Raw genomic sequence first — 8,675 nt, 5'->3', positions numbered from 1 at the left:
AAGTAGCTCCAGGACTCATGCAGAAGAGTGGTGATCCTAGAAACGGCACACATAGTAAGAAAAGTGATGGACTCCTAAGGAGGCAGGATGCAACCCGGAACCCCACACTATAAATACCACCCAGTCGAATTGGAGGACTGTGATATAGCAAAAAAAAAAAAAAAAAAAAATAAAAAAAAAATAATAATAATAATAATAATAATAATATGCAGAGACTCAAGGCGATACTCAAGTCAAAACTCAACCCCTGAAATATCATAAAAGCCATAAACACATGGGCAGTGCCAGTAATCAGATACAGCGCAGGAATAGTGGAATGGACGAAGGCAGAACTCTGCAGCATAGATCAGAAAACCAGGAAACATATGACAATACACAAAGCACTACACCCAAGAGCAAATACGGACAGACTATACATAACATGAAAGGAAGGAGGGAGAGGACTACTAAGTATAGAGGACTGCGTCAACATCGAGAAAAGAGCAATGGGGCAATATCTGAAAACCAGTGAAGACGAGTGGCTAAAGAGTGCATGGGAAGAAGGACTAATAAAAGTAGACGAAGACCCAGATATATACAGAGACAGGAGAATGACAGACAGAACAGAGGACTGGCACAACAAGCCAATGCACGGACAATACATGAGACAGACTAAAGAACTAGCCAACGATGACAATTGGCAATGGGTACAGAGGGGAGAGCTAAAGAAGGAAACTGAAGGAATGATAACAGCAGCACAAGATCAGGCCCTAAGAACCAGATATGTTCAAAGAACGATAGACGGAAATAAAATCTCTCCCATATGTAGGAAGTGCAATACGAAAAATGAAACCATAAACCACATAGCAAGCGAATACCCAGCACTTGCACAGAACCAGTACAAAAAGAGGCGTGATTCAGTGGCAAAAGCCCTCCACTGGAGCCTGTGCAAGAAACATCAGCTACCTTGCAGTAATAAGTGTACGAGCACCAACCTGAGGGAGTGATAGAAACGATCAGGCAAAGATCCTCTGGGACTATGGTATCAGAACGGATAGGGTGATACGTGCAAACAGACCAGACGTGACGTTGATTGACAAAGTCAAGAAGAAAGTATCACTCATTGATGTCGCAATACCATGGGACACCAGAGTTGAAGAGAAAGAGAGGGAAAAAATGGATAAGTATCAAGATCTGAAAATAGAAATAAGATGGATATGGGTATATGCAGTGGAAATCGTACCCATAATCATAGGAGCACTAGGCACGATCCCAAGATCCCTGAAAAGGATCTAGAAAAACTAGAGGCTGAAGTAGCTCCAGGACTCATGCAGAAGAGTGTGATACCTAGAAACGGCACATAGTAAGAAAAGTGATGGACTCCTAAGGAGGCAGGATGCAAGGAAACCCGGAACCCCCCCACACTATAAATAACCACCCAGTTCGAATTGGAGGACTGTGATAGAGCAAAAAAAAAAAAAAAATAATAATAATAATAATAATAATAATAATAAAACATAAACACTGTATAATATTCTAATCCACAAATATAAGTGATAATAATATTAATAATGATATATAACTAATCTAATAAGATAATAATAATACATAGAGACTGCACAATTTGACCATGAACAGACTCTCATCAATAATAATAATAATAATAATAATAATAATAATAATAAAATAATAATAATAATCATAATAATAATAATAATAGACTCTGCACTAATTTGACCATCAACAGACTAATAATAATAATAATAATAATAATAATAATAATAATAATAAAATAATAATAATAATAATAATAATAATTAATAGTAATAATAATAATAAAGGGAGAGTATAATGACCAGTAAACTTAGAAATCACAAAAGTATAACATGTATGCTTTCAGGTAAATTTTCACAACCTTAAGTAGCATATATTGCTTATCAGTTACAACCTATTTTTTTCTTTTATTTTATGAGTAATACGGGTTCATAAAACTTGACAATTTTCAACCTCATAACATCAAACTTTATCGGAGCGACAAAGGAAACACCTCCCATCTGATCTCAACGTCGTCAGCCTCTGCAACGTTAACCTCCACAACAAGACGCAAACACGTACAGACTCTCTCTCTCTCTCTCTCTCTCTCTCTCTCTCTCTCTCTCTCCTTGAATCTTCCTCTCTCTTTCTCTCCCTGAATCTTTCTCTCTCTCTCTCCTCTCAGTTTCTCTTTCTATCCTTATCTCTGTCTCTGAACTCTCTCTCTCTCTCTCTCTCTCTCTCTCTCTCTCTCTGAAACTTTCTTTCTCTTTCCCTGAAACTCTCTCTCTCTCTCTCTCTCTCTCTCTCCCTGTAACTTTCTCTCTCTTTCTCTTTCCCTGAAACTCTCTCTCCCTCTCTCTCTCTCTCTCTCTCTCTCTCTCTCATCAAAGTTGACAACATCCAAGTTGCGCTTTAAGTTGCTCTCATCAAAGTTGCCTCGTCAACTCGGGCTATTCTGGAGCACTTAACAAAGAGCATCATCCTCCGACATTCAGGAAAACAACGGGAAAACAGCATTTCCAAGAAGCGTCCCTCTGGCGTTGTTGTTTTCCTTAAAGGAGAAAATCCCCTCCGGCGATCTGTTTGTTTATGCCTCTGATTGTTTGCTGGAAAATGACACCAACACTTTACGGACTTTTGTTTACGCAAATTTGAATGTAACCTTTCGAAGTGGGATATTTTCGTCATCTAACAGACATATTTGTTTATCTAAAATCAAATTACTTTGATTTATGAGTGGTTGCTCTGATGACCTAGTACTATAATAGATTCACATCAACCGTGCATTTCATGTCTAGGCCAATTACTTACGACGTCCTGATTGGCTGTTGATAAGCCATTCTCTGGGCTGAAAACTTTGTCTCTCTCGAGAGAGACAGAGTTTCCAGGCAGGATGTATGTTCCACCTCTCCTGAAAGACGTATCCCTCAGGAGAGGTGGAACATAGATCCTAGTCATGTGAACTCTCGAGAGAGACTGAGAGTTTCCAGCCCTGTGATTGGCTTATCAACAGCCAATCAGGAGCGTCGTAAGGGACGGGCCATACATCACATGCACGGTTGATGTGAATCTACTATAGTTATTCAGTTCGTGTGTTTAAGTCCACAACCGAGATGTGAAAATGAATGGGCGTTGGCTGTTACAAGCAATCATAAAATCTTGTAACATTATTCACGAAAACAGTAAAAACCGAAAATAACCCGTTCGATAACATTTAAATGACACCCAACCACAGTATGTCGTCTAGTGTTGTTACCAAAACAGGACAACCTGAATTATCCACTATCGACTGTTATCATCAACTGACAAAAGTATAACTACCGAATCTTATTCACAAGGGAGCATAACCTCACGATATTTACTAGTACGGAGAATAAGCGCTAAAAATTCACCCCCCAAAATATACCAATACGACCCAATTTCTATTGATGTGTTCCCGTTCTGTCACTGCAGCAAGGCGTACTTCTGCCATTTTTGTATTTGACAAGCTTATAGCGAGAAATGAAGAAGATGGATGAAGCAGAAATGAGAATGTTGAGATGGATGTCGGGAGTAACAGGGGAAGATAAGATTAGAAATGAGTATATAAGGGGATCGACAAAGGTAGTTGAAATATCGAAGAAAATACAGGAAGGAAAGGCTTCTATGGTGTAGACACCTGTTACGATGAGAGAAACATCATGTTGGAAGACATACGGTAGAAATGGAAGTGCGGGGTAGAAGGAAGAAGGGAAGACCAAGAAAGAGATGGCGTGATTGTGTAAGGGAAGATATGTTATGGAAAGGTATTAACGAGAACGATGCACACGACAGAAATAGATGGACACTACTCATTCACAACAGCGACCCCATATAAAAAAAGGGGTGAAAGTTGGGAAGAAGAGGATAGCGAGAAATGTGTGATATAAAACTCGAATCCGTTCATGGATAATCTAAGATATTTTCTTTCATAAAAAGAAACCTGGAAGACGATCACAATGATTCTGCATATACCTACGTTTATACACCTGGAACATTTAAAATGTTACGAAGTTATCGAATGAGAAAAATAAGTTGAAATCATGACCATTAGGATGTGTACGTTCAAAAAAAAAAAATTATTATTCCACAAATCCCCATCTGACAAATTCATACGAGACAATGTCTTTCAGCACACATTCAAAAGCATTCATTATCATCATAAGCGTCATAACAACAGAAATTACAACCTCTACCACTACAGATATTTACAACGGTGGTTAAAATTGAAACTGATAACATTATATACCATGCCACGATATTGTATACAGGGTATGAGTCGGGCATTTATGCTGCTTCAAAGGTGTGAACAATGATCCGTTTTCTAACCTGTTAATGAGAAAAGACATAGCGTTAAATAATTGAAACTTAGTGCACGAAAAAGTAGTTGCAATTTTCGACTTATTCATTAGAAACGTATAAGTAAAAAAAATTGATCGAGATGCCTTTGCAATTTATTAATTATTTCACAACTGCTAAGGTACCACATTCTTGGTGTTTTAGTTGATACCAAAAGTAAGTCAACCATGAGTCAACCTTGACCAAATATACTTTAATTTTTATGCCTGAGATAGTTTTATTTATTTATTTATTTTCTGTTTGTCTTAAATTGTTCTCAAACTTGAAACAAACAATAAGACTTACGAAAAATTAATCTCAGCTCCCTGTAACTCCAGTTAAGCAACACTAATGGGTATTTGGCACTATTAACAGTGAGAGAAATAAAATCGAACAAAAAGAGATAAAGAACAGGAAGTCAACTGACAATAAAATATACGCTGCTTAACGTGTATATATATATATATATATATATATATATATATATATATATATATATATATATATACTATATATATATATATATATATATATATATATATATTTCGTAAATGTAAGAGCGTTCTAAGGCCAATATCGATATTGAAAAAAAAAACAGCTTTACAAGTCGAGTCATTACTTTTACATGTGTTTGTTCTCATTCCAAACCAAATTTAAAAGCATCCAAACGGTTGGAGCATTAGTACTACTCAGGCAAGATACGCCTCATTACTGAGTGCTTCTCCCACACAGTTCTTTGTTCTTCGCCATATGAGCAAAGCATCTATTCATTCCGGCACGGAGCCATGAAGCAATAGCATTTTGCAAACTGCACACTAAAGTTGTATCAGCTCCTGCCTTGATCTTCCTTAATGGGGCAGTTAACTAGAGGACGCCATTAAGCACGAACAGGCCGTTCAGGTGTTCTCCCAATAGCGTGGGCAAGATGGGTATCTTATCTGGCAGCTAATGCGAGTTCGATATTTCACGGTAGGAGGAGCTGGATGTAAGTAAAAGAAGAATATTTTCTCTTAAAACATATTGCGGATGCATCGTCAATGAGGAACTGGAAGAAAGTGAGAGAAGAGTAATATTTTCCAGGAAATACATCGCGAATGCTTCGTCAATGAGGAACTGAACGAACGTAACAGAATATTTCCCCGGAAATACGTCGTGAAAACATCGTGGATGTTCAGCAAAATGCCATCCATTCTATTGCCAAAAAACACCAAAAATTTCGCCATCGAGGAAACGGAGCAAGAACAACAGTAATACAAAAATATTTGTCGACAAACCAGAGATTACGCTAATCCAAAACCCATCAGTCACCGGGATAGGAAGCGTTTGCACTCAACACACAACCAGTAACTAAATGTCCTTCCAAAGCCAGCGTTTTAGCTTAGAGACAGGCTTACACTACACAGGCAGGAATTAAAGTGTTATCAAATGCTACGTGTCAAACGGGAAGCTGTCCAGTTTTTAATACGATCATTTGGGGGCGACTTTAAACTCTAGGAAAGGAACAGAAAATATTTATTCATTTTTGTGCATGTACATGAAACTGATGTAAATATCAGGAAACGTAAACTGAATATTAGCTCTCATTGTGGCCTTCGTACTTGAATGGTTATTTATACTGAACATTTCCAAATTTCTATCCCACAGTGTGTGACACTGATTATCGTAAATTGCCGTCACAATGAATTAGGTTACCTATCTGAGGTTTGTGGTATACTTCAACTTCTAACAGCGATGTTGACGATCATAATGATTCACGGTTATGATAATAATGATTGACATGAACTTGTTTGAACTTGAGTTAATGGAGCAAGTGTGTGTGTGTGTGTGTGTGTGTGTGTGTGTGTGTAGAGAGAGAGAGAGAGAGAACCAATAAATTTTGGTGTTCTATAACATACGCCAACTAAAATGAGAGAGAGAGAGAGAGAGAGAGAGAGAGATCCAATAAATCCTGGTGTTCTATAACATACACCAACTAAAATGAGAGAGAGAGAGAGAGAGAGAGAGAGAGAGAGAGAGATCCCATAAATCTTGGTGTTCTAGAACATACACCAACTAAAATGAGAAAGAGAGAGAGAGAGAGAGAGAGAGAGAGAGAGAGAGAGAGAGAGAACCAATAAATTTTGGTGTTCTATAACATACGCCAACTAAAGAGAGAGAGAGAGAGAGAGAGAGAGAGAGAGAGAGAGAGAGACAATAAATTTTGGTGTTCTATAACATACACCAACTAAAACGAGAGAAGAGAGAGAGAGAGAGAGAGAGAGAGAGAGAGAGAGAGAGAGAGAGAGAATTACATGGACCTAGAAACTGGTTGTATATAGCAATAACAAATAAAATTAGCATGTTCTGAAAAGGAGTAATAAGTATGTATTCTTTCCGAATAACTACAACAAACATTTCAGATTTCTCGGAGCTTTATTTCTCTGGTTCTTTACTCAACACCAAAGCCTCCATGAGGAAACCAGCTATCCTTATTTGCCCCAGCTCTTATTTATCTAACTCTCAGTACGTACCCATTAAGTAAATGGAAATCCACGCACAGAAAACAAACAAATAAACAGCTGTACAAATGGAAGGAACGCCCCAGTAGCATATGCGACTTGTACGTTGTAATTAATAAAATTGGCGCGAAACTAATGACCAACTAATTAACGGTCTGGCGTAAATTGAGTGCGAGTAATGGTCCACGAAATGGTCTACAGTTGCTGAAAAGTTGACAAGAAAGGGGACGGAAATAAGTGTTAATTCGTCTGTATTGTTTTATATGGAGTAATGAGTTGATAAATGGGAGAAAACGTTTTCGTCTCATTGAAAATATTTCGTCAAGTAAATAGTGTGAGAATTTGTTCTACTACGTTGCAGAAAGGAAATTTATTTCCATTTTTTCGTTATATCCTGCGTTTAAATATTATGTTCAATTTAATACAATAAACACACAAAACACACACACGCACAAACCAGATAGAAGTTACGTAATAATGTAGACACTTCGAACACCAAGGTTCAATAAATTAACCAAATCACTCAGTTTTTTCCTCGTTTACAAAATGTCATTATAGCTAGTGCACATTAATTTCGCATTGTATTTACAATTACACTTCCGTGGACATAACAAAATTCTTATAGTTAAGAAATTCACAGTTCTCATGAAGAACAAATTGTTAAAAAATCCACAATTATATACTAAAATATATTTCTATGTAAAAACCAAAGACTTTCGAACACCTGAACGGTGTTCTTCATCAGTGTAGAGGTTAAAATGTTTTTTTTACATAGAAATATATTTCAATATTTAAATGTGGATTTAAAAAAAAAAAATTCTTATATTTATGATAAAATAATGCAGTGTTGTTATTACTTCAGGAAGAGGCGACATGATTGGTAATAAACCATTTCACATTGTATATATTATCCAACTCTGGTTTGCATGATTTCTTTCTGAGGGGTTGCTAATTCAGGTATGATTTCTTTAGCTGAAAAATTGATACATCGTTGATTTTTACGTTAGAAACATACTGTATCCTTGTTCAAATATCTACAATCTTTATTAACTTCAACTTATAAATAAAATGGAGACTTTTTAGGAGAAATTGCGAACAATCATCTTTCATTTCAGTTTACGGTATTGTCGGATAAGGTAATGGGCAACAGATGATTATAAAATAATACGTGGTAACAGAACCAACTGGCCACCCGCACCTCTCTCTCTCTCTCTCTCTCTCATACATTCTTCTTCACTCTTTAAAATTTTGTTCGATGAACAAGTTAATGAGACCTCATTTGAATCAATGTCGTTCCCTTTTCTTCAAACTGAGATTCTATGCTGCATTGTTTCCCGTTCGGAGGGACACGATCCCTCCTCTCTTTGTCATACCTGCTTTCTTTTTGTTATTATTTATATTCTTTTTTTCTTACATTCCTTTAAACGTCACAAAGAACACCATTAAGTTTATGGCAGTTTCCATAAAAACCTGTTGGTCATTCTGCGCTGGAACGTATTATTATTATTTTTTTTTTTTTCTTTTTTTTTTTTTTTTTTTTTTTGTTGCTCTATCACAGTCCTCCAATTCGACTGGGTGGTATTTATAGTTTGGGGTTCCGGGTTGCACCCTGCCTCCTTAGGAGTCCATCACTTTATTTACTATGTGCACCGTTTCTAGGATCAAACTCTTTTGCATGAGTCCTGGAGCTACTTCAGCCTCTAGTTTTTCTAGATTCCTTTTCAGGAATCTTCGGGATCGCCTAGTGCTCCTATGATTATGGGTACAGTTTCCACTGGCATATCCATATCCGTCTTATTTCTATTT

This window comes from Macrobrachium nipponense, chromosome 16, assembly GCF_015104395.2.
Source record: "Macrobrachium nipponense isolate FS-2020 chromosome 16, ASM1510439v2, whole genome shotgun sequence".
NCBI classification, from domain to species: Eukaryota; Metazoa; Arthropoda; class Malacostraca; order Decapoda; family Palaemonidae; genus Macrobrachium; species Macrobrachium nipponense.
This window is presented reverse-complemented; position numbering follows the sequence as displayed.